This window comes from Cololabis saira, chromosome 4 (genome assembly GCF_033807715.1).
Source record: "Cololabis saira isolate AMF1-May2022 chromosome 4, fColSai1.1, whole genome shotgun sequence".
NCBI classification, from domain to species: Eukaryota; Metazoa; Chordata; class Actinopteri; order Beloniformes; family Belonidae; genus Cololabis; species Cololabis saira.
In genome coordinates, this window is record NC_084590.1 from 15,081,397 (window position 1) to 15,095,971 (window position 14,575).

General features: G+C 38.3%; 1 protein-coding gene across 1 annotated transcript in view; it reads left to right on the top strand.

The window, feature by feature from the left end:
• The window catches only part of lsamp (limbic system associated membrane protein), a 723,096-nt gene that overhangs the window by 267,842 nt on the left and 440,679 nt on the right, over window positions 1-14,575 (top strand). The window lies entirely within an intron of this gene.

Sequence of the window (14,575 nt, forward strand, 5' to 3'; positions counted from 1 at the left end):
TTTTTAGTTTGGCTGTCTTAATGTATGCAAGTGTTTCCAAGGTACCCAAGACCCACACCTCTCCGTGTTGTAGATGTTTCCATGATTCACCACACTTGATTCAGATGATTACATCACCACAGTGGCTCATCATCAACCTCTGCACAGGCAGGCTGGTCGTAGTTCATGCCTAGCGATCAGTTAGCTGTCCAGTTTGACGGTTCTTGAAGTGATCCCCAGCAAAGATCAGTCCCTGGAAGACTCAGCTTTTACAAGAAGCTGATGAGCTAGAGGTAGTCAATTTGGTGTCTGGTGATACCATTTCATCATACGGATTCACACAGTCTCCAACATGTGAAGGGACCCCATATATAACATGATTGTCCAAAAAAAAAGAGAAAACAAGGATTTCTGAGGGTAAAATCACGGCCACAAAACATTCTCATATATGAATAGTATTCTTTTATTTTTTTCTAATGGTTGTAAGATCTGAAAATAACTGAAGAGCAACTGCTTGAACAGATGAACTGTTGAAAGAATTATAGTGGAAAGCAGCTGAAATGCTAATGGGTGTCTAAGCCATAAAAGCTGTTGAAGTATGAGTTGGTGATTAAGCTCTGAAATCAGTCAAAATGATAGTCTTTTATTTTTGTCTGTTTTGTTTTGCGAAGTTTTCAGGACGCATAAGGGCCCGGAACCTTCTGATAACTACTTTTTGATAAATGGATATTTCAGGTCGTTTACAAACTGCAACACAAAGCTGTCCACGGTAGCATGGTCTGTACTTGGAAGAAGTACATGAATAAAACCACTGCAGAAGAACTATTATGTTCTTCAGATACTGTAGCACAAATTATATGTGGTAAATAAAAAATTTAAATAGCCAATTATTCATCATTTGAAGAAGTAACCCTTCTTTAAAATAGTGATAAGCAGTTATTGAATCAAACAAAACAACCTGTAACTCTATATACTTTGCATAATGTTTTATTTAGATACCCATCAGATATAGCACAGAAATTCTGTCCTTGGTTCAATCTCCTGTGTTGAATGACAGAGTTGAATCTAGTTTCCTTATCTCTCTGAGCAGAAAACAATGAATTTAGAGTGAGAAAGGCCCAGGAAGAATGGAAAGGACTAGAAGGAAAAAGAATCAACACCGTACATAGTGTAAATTGATTTTGAACCAGTGCTTTTATTTCTCAAAAGCTTTGCATCTGAGGAGAAAATTATCTATCTGAATAAGAAGTGAGGTAGAAATGTGGTTTAGACCTGATAAAAGGATGCCAGAGGGAAGGTAGATGGAGACAATGTGGCGAGAAAGGGGGATAAAGTTTGATTAAAGAAAATGGGAGAGGAGGAAAAGAAGCAAGAAATACAATGTTCAAAAACAAGATTGAGTAGAGGACAGGGAGAGACAAACAATAGCTAGTTTCCCTTCAGATTTAAATGACTAACCAACAGATAAATATGAGACTCTTCTATTCTTAATGTCTTATTTATCACAGCAATGTTATTAACTGAGGCGAGTCTGCCAGAATTTGGGTGCATGTCCTATATATCCCAAAAGGAACCCAAACTCATGGTAAAAAAAAGATTTTCACTGAGGTGTCTTCTATTTGTTTTTGAAATATAGCTTTGTAACTTCACTTCGCTTCGTTTTTGAAACGGAGAGTGACCAAGAGATGAATCTTTCTTAAATACCATGAACTACATTCACCCGTATGCAGTATTGGTTTCTCACAAAGATGGGCCTCCTTCAAAGTATCCATTATATTGTGCATTTTTATTTAAATGGGGCCATCAGGCTGTATGGACGTTGATGTGTAACAAGCAAGAACCTACAACTCAATTAAATCATACTTTGACCACCAGCACCCACAAAGTGAAAGCAATAATGTGTTTTTAAAAAGAGCCAAGGAAAACTTTTAGTCACTGTGCTTTTGTATTTCACTGATGTCTTTGGTATAAGGTACCGAAGCCCACGGAAGTGTGGCTTGCAACTTTGCTAGTATTGAAGTTAGCTAGCTACACAGACAGTTAAACCAGGTAGTATGAAATCAACCTCTCTTGCACATTTTACAAAGTACTACCAACTTTCATTTGTGCTTCAAATTGTAAAACCATCACAGATTGAATTCCTATTGCTATGATTAACTGCTACTGCTGGTCTACCCAGCAGTAAAACCAAGACGTGTGCTTCAGCTGCATTCATTAAAATGTGTTAATTACAAATTCTACCATTATTATATTTTGATTGATTTATTTTTTATTTTATTTTTTTATTTTATTTTTTTTGAGTTTTCAGACTGATAACCTTTCCATGTATAGTCGATGGTGGAAAATATTTTGCAAACCACAATCTAAAGTTTTCAGCTGGGAAGCTTTCTCCTACCAGTCTCTTTTTAGCCTTAATTTGTGTCGTAGAAATAGACTTGGTTGAAGAACCAACCCCCTACAAAAGACCATAGTTCCAGCCAAATATTCCTGCAGAAAAAGGTTTGGATTGACAACTACATTGCTCACATTTTACCCTCTGCCAGGGTCAGTGCAGTATTTTTTAATTTCAATGAAAGTGACAATTTTCTGTGTCAAATTGTAATGGGTTATTTATTTGTCCATAGTGCAGCACTCCACCAAGGTTAATGAAAGTCAGCTCAGAAGTGTTTGCACAATCATGCAGATAAGCAGACACTACAAATTATCTGTTCTCCTCAGCAGATGTCACAAGTCAAGTGAAACTAAAGTCAAATTCTTAGAAAGGACACATCTGTCATTGTTTAAAAAACACTGTTTTAAACCGAAGACATGTTTAATAGCTGAAGAATATATATGTTGGGTAGGGTTTGTTGAAATGCATCAAGCCTTTAGTGTAAATGTATCTGAGGGAGCGTAGTGTTGTCACAGTGACCTGCTCTGCTGCTCTAACCACAGGCTGCAGGTTTTTCCTATTCTGTGCAGTAGGTCAACACTACTGTGCTGTCATAGACCAGGGGGCTCTCTATGGTTGACTGGCATACTGTAAGTTAGTAGTTTCTGACAGTCAGCATTCAAACTAGCCTAGAAATCTGCACGTACAGCTTGCAAATTCATGTTCGGTTTGCAGGTGCATCTGGCAGCCATCCCTTGGAGCTCATTAACTGTGTCTAAATGTCAATCAAATCTAAGTATATCCTTCTATACAGTCTCTCTTGGTGAGCTAATAAAATGAAGGCAGAGCTATGATGTTGTAATCTGGATGTAAACAGTGGATATGGCATTTGACAGTTAAAGACTTGGACTTTTTCTTTGAAAATGGAATTATGGCCCTTAAATCATCCATTTGCAAAGTAGATTGGTTTGCTGTTTTGCTGACAGGCTGCAGTAAACATTTAATAAAGAAGTGACTTTCAGTAAAAACAACCGATTTTCCTTTTAAAGACGTAATCCTTTTTTTTTTTTTTCCTATTGAGCATTGAAGTATCCAGCTTTCTCTTTGTAGTGTAAAATAATGCATAAACATCCTGTGTATTTTTGGTGGAAACAGTGGTACGTAAGCAACTCTACAGCAAATAACTTGTTAGATGGTTTCTGGGCAGCTTAATCATGCGTCACACGGCATTATGGTTTCTGTCAATAACAGTAAACTACAATGTAGAGTTTAAGGAGCAATATCCCCTCTGTCTACTTGAACTAAAGTAGTACTACTATCGATTTGATTTTTTGTTGGTTTTAGCTTGCTTGAATTGAGGTCATTAAGAACAACAAAGTTCATAAATAAGGCGCACCTGCTGGTTTTTGAGAAAAATTAAGGATTTTAAGTGCGCCTTATAGTGCAGAAAATAAGGTAAAACTTTTTAGATGAATCCCCTTATAAGGAAGAACTACATACCACTAATTATCTTTGCCTACAGACTCAATGAACTTTAAATGGCTGAAAATAGTCAAACAAACAGTAGGACAGAGCTGTAAACCATTTAAGGTTGAGCCAAAATTTGACATGAGTGTCAGTTCTAATAGCTTTGGAAATATTCAGTATGCCTTGATTATCGTGCTTATGGTGAATTCTTAAATTTCCATTATCACTACTGACAACACAGACATATAAAACTCTGTATAGTTCTAGGTTTAATGACATTTATAGCTTGTAAACTGCTATTACCTAATTATGAGCTTGTCTATTAAGACAGAAAAATAATTATAAAAAGCCAAAAATATAATCATAAAAGAACTAAAGGCTGAAGTGTGCAGCTCTGAACACTGCATTCCCGACCGCAGATTGCAAGAAAGAAGCACAGCAAAAGATGGGAACAACAATGAAGCAGAACATAGTCCTCTAATTCAAATCGGTTTTGTAAACTGCAGTGAGTGAGGTAATCATTGACATCATTACCGGTTTGAACAAGGTGAATTGCAACACAGAGCAAGAATAGGCTCACAAAATTGACATTCAAGTGTGGCCTTTTTTGTTGACCAATGTAAAAAGTGTTGGCAGTCTAAAAAAAAGACGTTGGCCTTCCAAGGTATAAGGCAAATGAAAAATGACAACAAAAGTGGAAGAGGAATGGGTAACAAGGCTTTTATGCGACCAGACTGCAGAGAGTCTCCTCCCTGCTTTGGAAAGACAATAACATGATGCATAGTTCCACTCTCCGTTGCACTCCGTCTTCATTTACTGCCACAGCCACAATGTCAAGGTGTCTCCCACCCCCATGCAAATACTGATTGATCTATGATTTGCCCACATATTTAAAGTGCCAGGGAGGGTATAGTGCAGGTAAGAGACTACAGACAAACATATGTTATACCTGCTGCTTGTAAAACGTCTGAAACACTGATTTTAAAATGTATAACTTCAAATCTTTCAGTCAGTGAACAATATATTATGATTATTAAAATATTAGGAGGCATCACACGCAGGTCATTTAAAAGCTGTGTGGATGAAAATTATCTGTAATTTGTCAAAGCAGAGGATAAAGAAATGGGTAATTACTTTAGTTAATAGTTTAGTATTGCATGATGTATGCAGTCATTTATACATAACCCAGCAGGTCTGTAGCTGTCAGCTCAGCATGAACATATTTAAATGGTTTTAGATAACAGTAATGCTTTGGCTCACAAGTCTTTTCACTGATATGAAGCAAACTTTACTTCAGAACTAAGAAAACATTCTCCTGTTTCCTTTTTTTCCATTTAACTCCTTTCTGCATTTTTTTTGGGGGGGTGGTGGGGGTGGGGGGGTACCATGGCATTGGTGATGTGTAGTACGTACCTGCAGCATCCTGTGAGACTTCCAGACTGATAAACTCGTGATAACCGACCGGCCATTTTTGGTGGTCGGCAAACACTAGAAGAAATCAGTAGTGATAGACAGCAATCCCAAGTGACAGCTACATCAAGAGGAAAAAACACAAGAAGTTGAAAGGAAAACAAAACAAAACATGCTAAGTAACTAAGGGCCTGATTTACTAAAGGTTTGCGTGCGTAAAAACGTGTGCACACTTGACATCACCCGCAAACCAATGTGCAAGCTGATCTACTAACAGCGTGCAAAGAGGACTGCGCCTCTCAAATGAGCAAAATAGCACACGCTTTTCATTTAGTACTTTTGCCCTGATAAATAATCAATATGGGGCGTACCCGCCAGAGAGCGCTAAATACTGGGAGGGGGGAAATGGAAATAGGTTCATTTACCACACGCAATGAGATTTACCAAGCCTGAAAGTAATTGCAGGGATTGTGATTGCGTCTGTATTTAATACGTTCGAAAGGAAGGTGCTAATCTGCCCAGCATTACGCACCGATGGCTGTTGTTATTGTGGCAAGGAGGCGACATCGCCAAAATCAAAGAATACGCAGAGAGAGAGTCTTTCGGACTCGTGTAAATTTGTTTGGAATGAATGAAAACCAGACAGTTGAAACATATCGACTATCTAGCGATTCCATCTTGGAGCTGTTGAATGAGTTAAGGGCTGATTTGAGGACTGGGGTGGGGATGGCTCAACTTTGATTGATTGATTGATTGAAGAATGTATTAGAAGAATTGCATAGGATCAGGTACAGTTTCATGACAGTACAGATTCGCTGATACAGTCAACTAAAAGGCATTATTCCAAGAAAGCATTACACTTGTTTACATTTGAGACCTTTTTTTAACTCATATAACATTGAATGACATACAGGTAAGAAGCAGTACTTTGTAGGGAAGATTGTAAAAAAGAAAAGGGGGGAATTACTGTTATTTTGCACCGAGAGAGACTAAAAGGTGATGAGACAAATAGAATAAGCTAGGTAACTTGTGGTGAGGATTCTCCACATGCAAAAGGAGAAATATTTTATTTGAATGTTAAATCGAGTATTATTCAGCAAAAGGTTGCCACAGGAGGCACATTCATTTTTTCATTTGTGATAATAAATAAATCACGTGTTTTCATGGAGAAAAAAGTGTTTCTTATTGTGCGCCTACCTTGTTCTGCAGTTGGCTCTAGCGTGTCATACCCTGGTATCCCAGTTATCTGCTCCTCGCAGAAGGTGAGCTGCACCTGCTGCTCAATGCTGGTTAGAGGCATCTCTTCCGCAGGCCCTCCACCTGTCTTGTTTGCCGAAGTTTTATTAAAGGCCACTTTTTCTTTAGTTCTTTGCCTTATATCTTGCCACCTTCTTTTAACCTCATCTGCCGTTCTTTTTGTCTTACCAACTGCATTTATTCTATTGCAGATTTTCTCCCATATTGCGTTTCTTTTGGTAATGTTTAAATTTCTTTGCTGTAGTTCATGAATGTGTTTATTTGCCTCTTCCACTAATATCTCTAACTCCAACTCGTCAAATTTCATTTTGCGCTTGCAACTATCCTGCTTTCTATCCAGACTCTCCATGGCGCAAACCGTAAGACACGCAACACCTCATTTAAATACTGCGGTTTGCGCCTGTTATCAATTGCGCAAGCATTCTTAGTTGATCACCCGCAAAACACACAACAACAGCACGTGCAAACTTTTTCAGTGCACACGCAATTTAGTACTCTTTATTTAGGATCTTAGTAAATCGGGCCCTAAGTGTGTTATTTTTAACTTGGGGTTGTGATTTTGCTTTTGCTGTTTGTTTTTTTTAAATTTTTTTCCAAATTGGAAAAGGTAGGTACTAGGGCTGTGCGATTAATCGATTTTAAATCTAAATCGGATTTATTAATCAAAATCGATGTTAAAAAAGGAAAATCGGAAAATCGATTTTCCTCTTTTGCAGCTGGCTGCATTACAGACAGATCTCGTCTAGTCATCTTTGTTTGGTCAAGAAAATTGTAAATGTTGTCACTTTACTAAACTCAAGGAGGATTTACAGTATCTTTCAATTGCACTTCATTCCCAATAGGGAAATTTGTTTGCTATTTTTCTTTAAAAATAAAGATAAAATATTTGAAACAATTTATTCCATTGTCTTTTGTAGTTTTACCAAAAAAATCGACATCGAAATCAAAAATCGGGTTTTCAGAGAAAAAAATCGGGATTTTATTTTTGTCCAAAATCGCCCAGCCCTAGTAGGTACCTTCTGGCAAGATAAATCATCACTGACTGCACAAAAGGAGTGTCATTTCGACCTGAAAGACGTGTTTTACACGTTTAGAAAATTGTCGAAGGCACATCTAGGTTCATGTCATAGTAATGTCCTGATTTTAAATGGGACCTATTATGAAAAACACGTTTTCTCTTGCTTTAACATATATAAAGTGGTCTCCCCTCAGCCTGCCAACTCAGAGAAGGAGGAAAGCAACCAAATTCTGCAGTGTCTGTACAGCCGCCCGGATGATCCGTCCAGTGTCATGTGACTTCTACGAGCCGTTCAGATTCTGCACCTGTTGTGACGTCACGACAGGAGCGATGCGTGAAACCACGCCCACAACTAACTCTCCCGGCCGGAGCTTCCGCCATTTTTTCGTAGCGGTGTATCGCGTCATTCAGGCAGCCAATCAGCACAGAGCCTCATTATCATAGCCTCCCCGCCCACTCAGAATCCCACATAGAGAAGGAGGTTAGAGAATGGGAGGATAAAGACATGGCTCAGAGGCTTAATTTCTAATTTATTTAGCAAAAACAATCAAAGCCTGTTTTTAAGACATTCAAGGCCTGTTTAAAATAGGTATTAAAACTGGATGTTAAAGCAAGAGAAAACTTGTTTTTCATAATAGGTCCCCTTTAAGTTTGCAATTGTTTGATGCTCAACCTGCGAATGATCACTGAAGCTCATTTAAAGTGACTTGTGTTAATAATTTAGTCCGAGCTTCTCTGCTGCTGCAAAACATCCCCCACTAAATGTCAACGTGTACAAATCTAAAGAGTTTTCTTTCAGGTCAGGTCAGGTCTTTTGAATGACGTGAAAGTCATTAAGAAGTAAGCTTGTTCCTGGACTCAATAAATCATGCTGTATATTGTTAAAGACTGTTTTTGTGTACATAACTTTATAAGGTTTTATGGTTTTTTTCCTCCCCTTCATCTGGAAAGGGAAAATCTTGTTTTGCTTCTAAGCTAATGGATGGTGTATCCTTTGTAATTAACCTTAGTTTAATCCATTAAAACTTAACCAAGTTGTAATTTAAAGTAACAGAATCAAATCATATTTTGTTATTAAAAATCAACACTTTATAAACAAGAAGAAGAACATAGACCACATTTTAATGTGTGAATCACGGGACTTGCTTGAACATTACAAGGTTTTCCTCTTAACAATGTAAAAGGAGTTTTGATGGTTACTGTCTTTTTTTCGTAATTTTCTTTTCTTTTTTTTAGAACTGATCTTTGTTTAATATACAACTGGTACATTTATTACATGAATCTGGTGATCATAAAGTTGCAGCTATACATCATCTAAATACTTTCCAGAAAAGCTAGAGATAACCTTTTATCTAATTTATTACATAACTTGTGTAAGACTTTTATTTATTTCTCCCACAGTGAAGTTAGTGGCAAGCTAAAAGTGATAAAATGAACTTGCTGCAGTTGTAATATTAATATATCCATTGAACTTATCATTTTTACTTCCTAGCTTGAGATTCTTTGGCAGGTTTTGAAAACAGAAAACTGTATCTCAAAGGCCAGCTGGTACTGATAAACTCTTAGGACAAAAGAAAAAAAGAACAGCATTTAGCATCCTAATAACATATTGCATATACCAAAAATGGAACAAAATAACACATGCATTTGTTCACACACCAAAGAATAATAGGCTTACTATTATCTAACATTTACATTCATGTTAGCAAAAGCCCAAACATACCAGTCAGAAGTGCAAATGTCTGTCATAAAGCTGATTACTTGCACTTCTTGTAGTTTACATGGAATATGTTTAGTGATAGATGGCCAGTTTAGGCAGAGCCTTTTCACCTCTGTCCCTGCCGACTCTACCGCAACCCAAGGCCTTCAGTTAATTGGCAAAATCTCATTAGGCGCTATTCATCCATGCGAGATTATTCATTCTGCAATTTTGCACATTATGGTTGTGGCACTTAGGCTTTCTTTGAGGAATTCCTTAAAAGCAAACTCCAGGGTTGGCCATTGCAGTTTCTCTGTCCTCCCCCTTCGGCTCTATAAACTCCCCATGCCCTTTCACATGATGGTTTCTTCAATATTTTATAAGGTTGCCATTGTTCCATTTAACAACATTTGTGCTACCTCTGGACACTGCAGCCTTTCATAATGTATACATGTGTGAAATAATAACTTGACTACCTAGATTTTTGGACTGCAACTCCCTTCAATAGATGTTCAATAGCCCCACCTTGTTAATAAGCAATTATGTTGGCGTGTATTTCAGTCGACAGCTGATTTCTCCATGTCCAGGCCGCTGGACCAGCTTCACATGAGTCTAGTTCTTAAGATGCAGTCATCCCTGTGAAATCCCCTCTGCATTCTCTCTGTCATTGATGGAGCTCAAAAGGTGAAGTCCCGTTGGGGCTTTTGTGTTTCCTGTATTCTCTGAAGTGGATCAGCTACAATACTGTCTAAATCCAAATGAGAAGCAGGGCTTCTATGTGCTGCACTGACCGGACGCTGCGGTTCTTCTGGGTGGGTGGGTGCCACTGAGACAGCGGGTTGCTGAGACGTCGTCAGCTTGATCCTCAATGCTCGGCATTGAAAGCTTGTGAAGTTGAGTGGAAGTCCCAGTTGTAAGTGCAGGATTGACATGTTTATTTTTGAAGAGATACATGCTGAGAAAATGTTCTGTCTGTGTAGTTTACACAGAAAGACCATTGGCTTGTTGAAGTTAATGAAGCAAGGCTACTATTGATCAGTTTTTCATTGAATAATTTATTAAACATTGTATAAAGATGGCATTTTCACCTTTTTTCCATCTTCTGGCTTTTTGAACTATAAAACACAGCTGTTATAAATTGAATTCACAGTCCACTGAATATGCAGACTTAATAAATGGCTCTGCAGAATTTGGGCAAGCAGATCAAAGTATCTCTAGCAGTCTAACAGCTATGTCTGCATCAGATGAACCTTAGCGTGAAAGTGATATCAGAATATATGGCATATGAACTGTGAAATGAACACTTTGTCTGCCATTTTCTCTGCGCAGTGGGCTAAAACATTAAATAAAATTACTCACTTATCAAGCTCACTTCAGATCATTGAGATTCACGAACTTCCTCACTATGCAAGTGTCATTATGCGAACCTTGGCAGCGCTAAATTATATCCTTATCTTTTCCCGCCCTGCTTAGATACAGATCAGCAGCCATGATGATATTAGATTTTCTCTGTCCCCAAAGGCCTTTTTTTGGGGGGGGCACTCCTTTGGGTGCCTGTAGAAGAAAGCTACCTCAAAAGGACAGACATGACTTCAGACTGCAATATCATAAGCTGTTACAAAGAGATGGTTCATTTCAATGCTTTGAAAAAACTTCTCATTGCTTGACATTAATTCCTTAAACCGAACAAAACGGGGAGGACTTGAGTGAGGTTAAGCTGTCTCCCTGGTTTAAAGGAAAAGAACAATCACAATCTTTTTCCTTTCTATTATCTTAATTTCATGTGTCTTCCTGCTGTTATTTTTGGTTTTATTTGTAAACTGTGCCTGTGACCTCCGCTGAGAGATTGAACTAGGAAAAAAATGAATGAATATTGAATATTTACAGGCTTTGTGTGCCCACGGCTAGATGCTACTCCACACTGGTGCCTGTTACCCTTTGCTGTATGGCTGAATAATAATTTTCATCAAAACAAAGTAATCCAGTAGCCAGTGAATAAGCATGTCACCGGGGGCTCCAAGAGTGCAGAATAAAAAAATAATGCAGTTTGGATTCTTATAGGAACACTTGTCATTGCTGTGTGTGGAAGTGGTAATGCGACACGCAGGTTTCCCGATTTCTGATTACTGCCAAAGATGGTACCTTTAATAGCATATTGGTCAGGCAGCATCCTTTATTGGGATTCAATTATTTTAATGCAAAAAACCGTATAGTGATGGTGTCCGGGTACTGAATTAGTCAGCAGTTGCCAAAAGAGCCTTCACATCAGCAGCGACAGTTTAATTTATTTAATTATTTTGAAATTAATATACTGAAGAAAAATACCAGCTAATACTGAATTTGCAGAGTATCTTGATTTAATAATTATATATATACATAAGTTAGTTTGTGTGCAATGGCAGTCAGCTAAATTATGCAATGGTGTTTCATATGTCATTAATCCCAATTTAACTACAGCAAAAGCATAAAATACATGGCCTACCTTTCTTACAGGATGCACTGTGGCTTATGCCTTAAAAATGATCTACTATTAGGGATGCAAATTATCGATTATTTCATTAATTGATAGTTGATAACCTTATCGATCGATCATCGATTAGTTGATAAGCGGCGTTTTTCCCCCATCTGAGATACAAAAATAATTTTTTTTGCTTATATAAAATACAAAGGACATTTTAATGTATTCCTTAATCAAATATTTATTTGATACAAAAGTAACAAAAAGACATTTTTGTACCACAAGGAATATAATATAAAGTGCACTTAATCCACTTAATCCAGCCATAATAGTGTCATTTGTGTCAAGCAAATTTTAAGTTCTAGTTACGTTTTAAGTTAGAGTTTTGGCAGTGTTCAAAATAAAATTATGAGACCTGCTGTATTGGAGCACATTTTCTTTTAGTTAAAACTGTAGCGGGGACAGATGTTTAGAGAAACCTTTGTATGTACCGGGTGAAGGCTGATTTATGGTTCCGCGTTACAACAACGCCGCCGTAGGCTACGGCGGCGGCTCTGCGTCGATTTAAGGCGGAACCATAATTCAGGCTTTAGGGGAACATATCGGAGAACAACCAGAAGAATATAGAGTGGATTAAAAATAAAAGTTAAGCACAGAGCTACATGTGTCTCCAGTCTGGGCCGTTGCAGACTCATTGCCTGAGCAAGATGTTACTAAAACCAAACATATCCGTCTCTTTCTTCTAACTTTATGTGCGCGCCGCGGCGCGTTGTGTCGCATTAAATGTGGTCCGGGCGTAATACCAGCTGGTGAAATTAAACGAAAAAAATAAATAAATAAATAGATTAATTGTAATCGTTAATTTTAATCGGGTAATTTCATAACGGCAATTAATTGAAAATCGATTAATTATTAACATCCCTATCTACTATCCAAGTGTACATTCAGAGTTTCACATGAAACCCCAAAATCTGACTGACGCAACATCTCGGTGTCTGATGTTGCACCCAGTTAAAAATGATAAACTGATGCTGAAAGATTTTTTCAAGTATCTTTCAATAGTCTTAAAAGTAGGTCATTGTACTCTACTTTCAGAGCACCTGATTAAAGTAAGCTTTGCAAAAATCGTATCTTTGATGTTACAGTTTTGATATCTATGAAGTATTTGATCTCTTAACGACTTAATCTACCATAGCTCATGCCAGCAGTTGTAAAATAACAGGCATATGTAATATTTTGACAGACTGTCAGCAGTTCTCTTGTCTAAATTTGAGCACCATTTTAATTTTTTATACCTGTTGTATCCTGTGCAGGGTCATGAGGTTCTGCTGGAGCCTCTCCCAGCTGTTACAAGCGACAGGTAGGGGTTCACCCTGGACAGGTCGCCAGTCTTATCAGTGGGCCACATAACAGACAAACAACCAGACATCCTCAAGGGGAATTTAGAATCGTCAATTAACCTACAGTAGCATGCATGTTTTTTAATTGTGGGAGGAAGCCGGAGTACCCGGAGGGAACCCACGCATGCAAGGGGAGAACATGCAAAGGTGGGGTCCGGGAGTCAAACCAGGAACATTCTTGCTGTGAAGCAACAAAAAAAAAAAAAGAAGATTCTAGCAATAGCATGGCAGCACCTGTGTCCAACTGGACTAACAGCAGTCTGACCAGCACTTATCCAGCTGGACCCTCCTATGTGATTTCTTGCTTGTGCTGTTCTCTTAGATGTAAGTAAAGGCTGAGGTATGGTTCTGCGTCACACCGACGCAGAGCACACGCCGCAGCCGTGACGCCGTGCTGAACCCTTCTGACTTCTCCGTCTCTCCATTTGGTCGCAGTGCAGTACCCCCCGCGGCCACTAGTTAGCGATCTTTTTCTGAATGGTTTATCCGACTTTTTCCGGTCACAGTAAATCAAAGAAATAAGGACAACTATTGTGCAAAAAACAAAAACAAAAAAAATCACACATAAACGAAGAAAAGAGCCCTGGAAGTTCACTACTGATTCAAACCGGAAACCGGAAATGCTTCGCTTTCAAACGAACCAATCACAGCCCTCTCGGTCTGCGAGTGGACGGCGTCTCCTCGACGCGTAGTTACAATTTTCGGGAGGTGCACGTCAGTGACGGCGCAGGTGACGGCGTGTCCTCTGCGTCGATCCAAACCACACGCCGTAGGCACAGCGTCATTTTGACGCAGAAGCATAACTGAGCCTTAAGTCGCTTTGGATTAAAAGATCCGCAGAATGACAGGAGAAGTAGTAGTAGCAACAATGCTAACCACATACCCTTTTTTTATCCTTCCTTTCCATGTTTTAGATTTAACTCTAGCCAACTAATGCAAATAAATAAAGGTCTGAATGTTTAAGACTTACAGCAAACTCCTGAGCTGTCAGTTCCTGTAAAATTATTTATTATGTGTTGTGCAAACACATCTGTGGTGAAAACCTGCAGAATTTATGTTGGGAAAAACATCGGGATTCATCCAATGCTTTGTTATGCTGCATTTTACTGCTGTTGATGTTTGGATTTGAGCTCTGTAGATGCAATTCAGTATTATTATCAGAAAAACGTTATTCTAGCAGGTTTCAGGGTTCATTTGTATATCAGGGATGATTTGAGGAACAAAAATTCTATTTTTATAGGATCAAGACCTAAGTGATTTTTCTGCTTTAAATGACAGCTTCAGAAGAAAAGTGCACTTTTGGAGTATGAAGGTTATTTGTCTAAGTTAAGCCAATTAACACAAACAAATCTGACTGCTGAACTTGCCAACCCTCTGATGAAATAAGGTTAACCGCGGCTACGTCTCTGATTGCTCTCTAATGTGACTGTAATTTGCTGTGATGCTAAAAATAGAGCAAACCGCTTATGTCTTACAAACATATTAAAACCCTGAACAACTCAGTGATGCTGAAGCC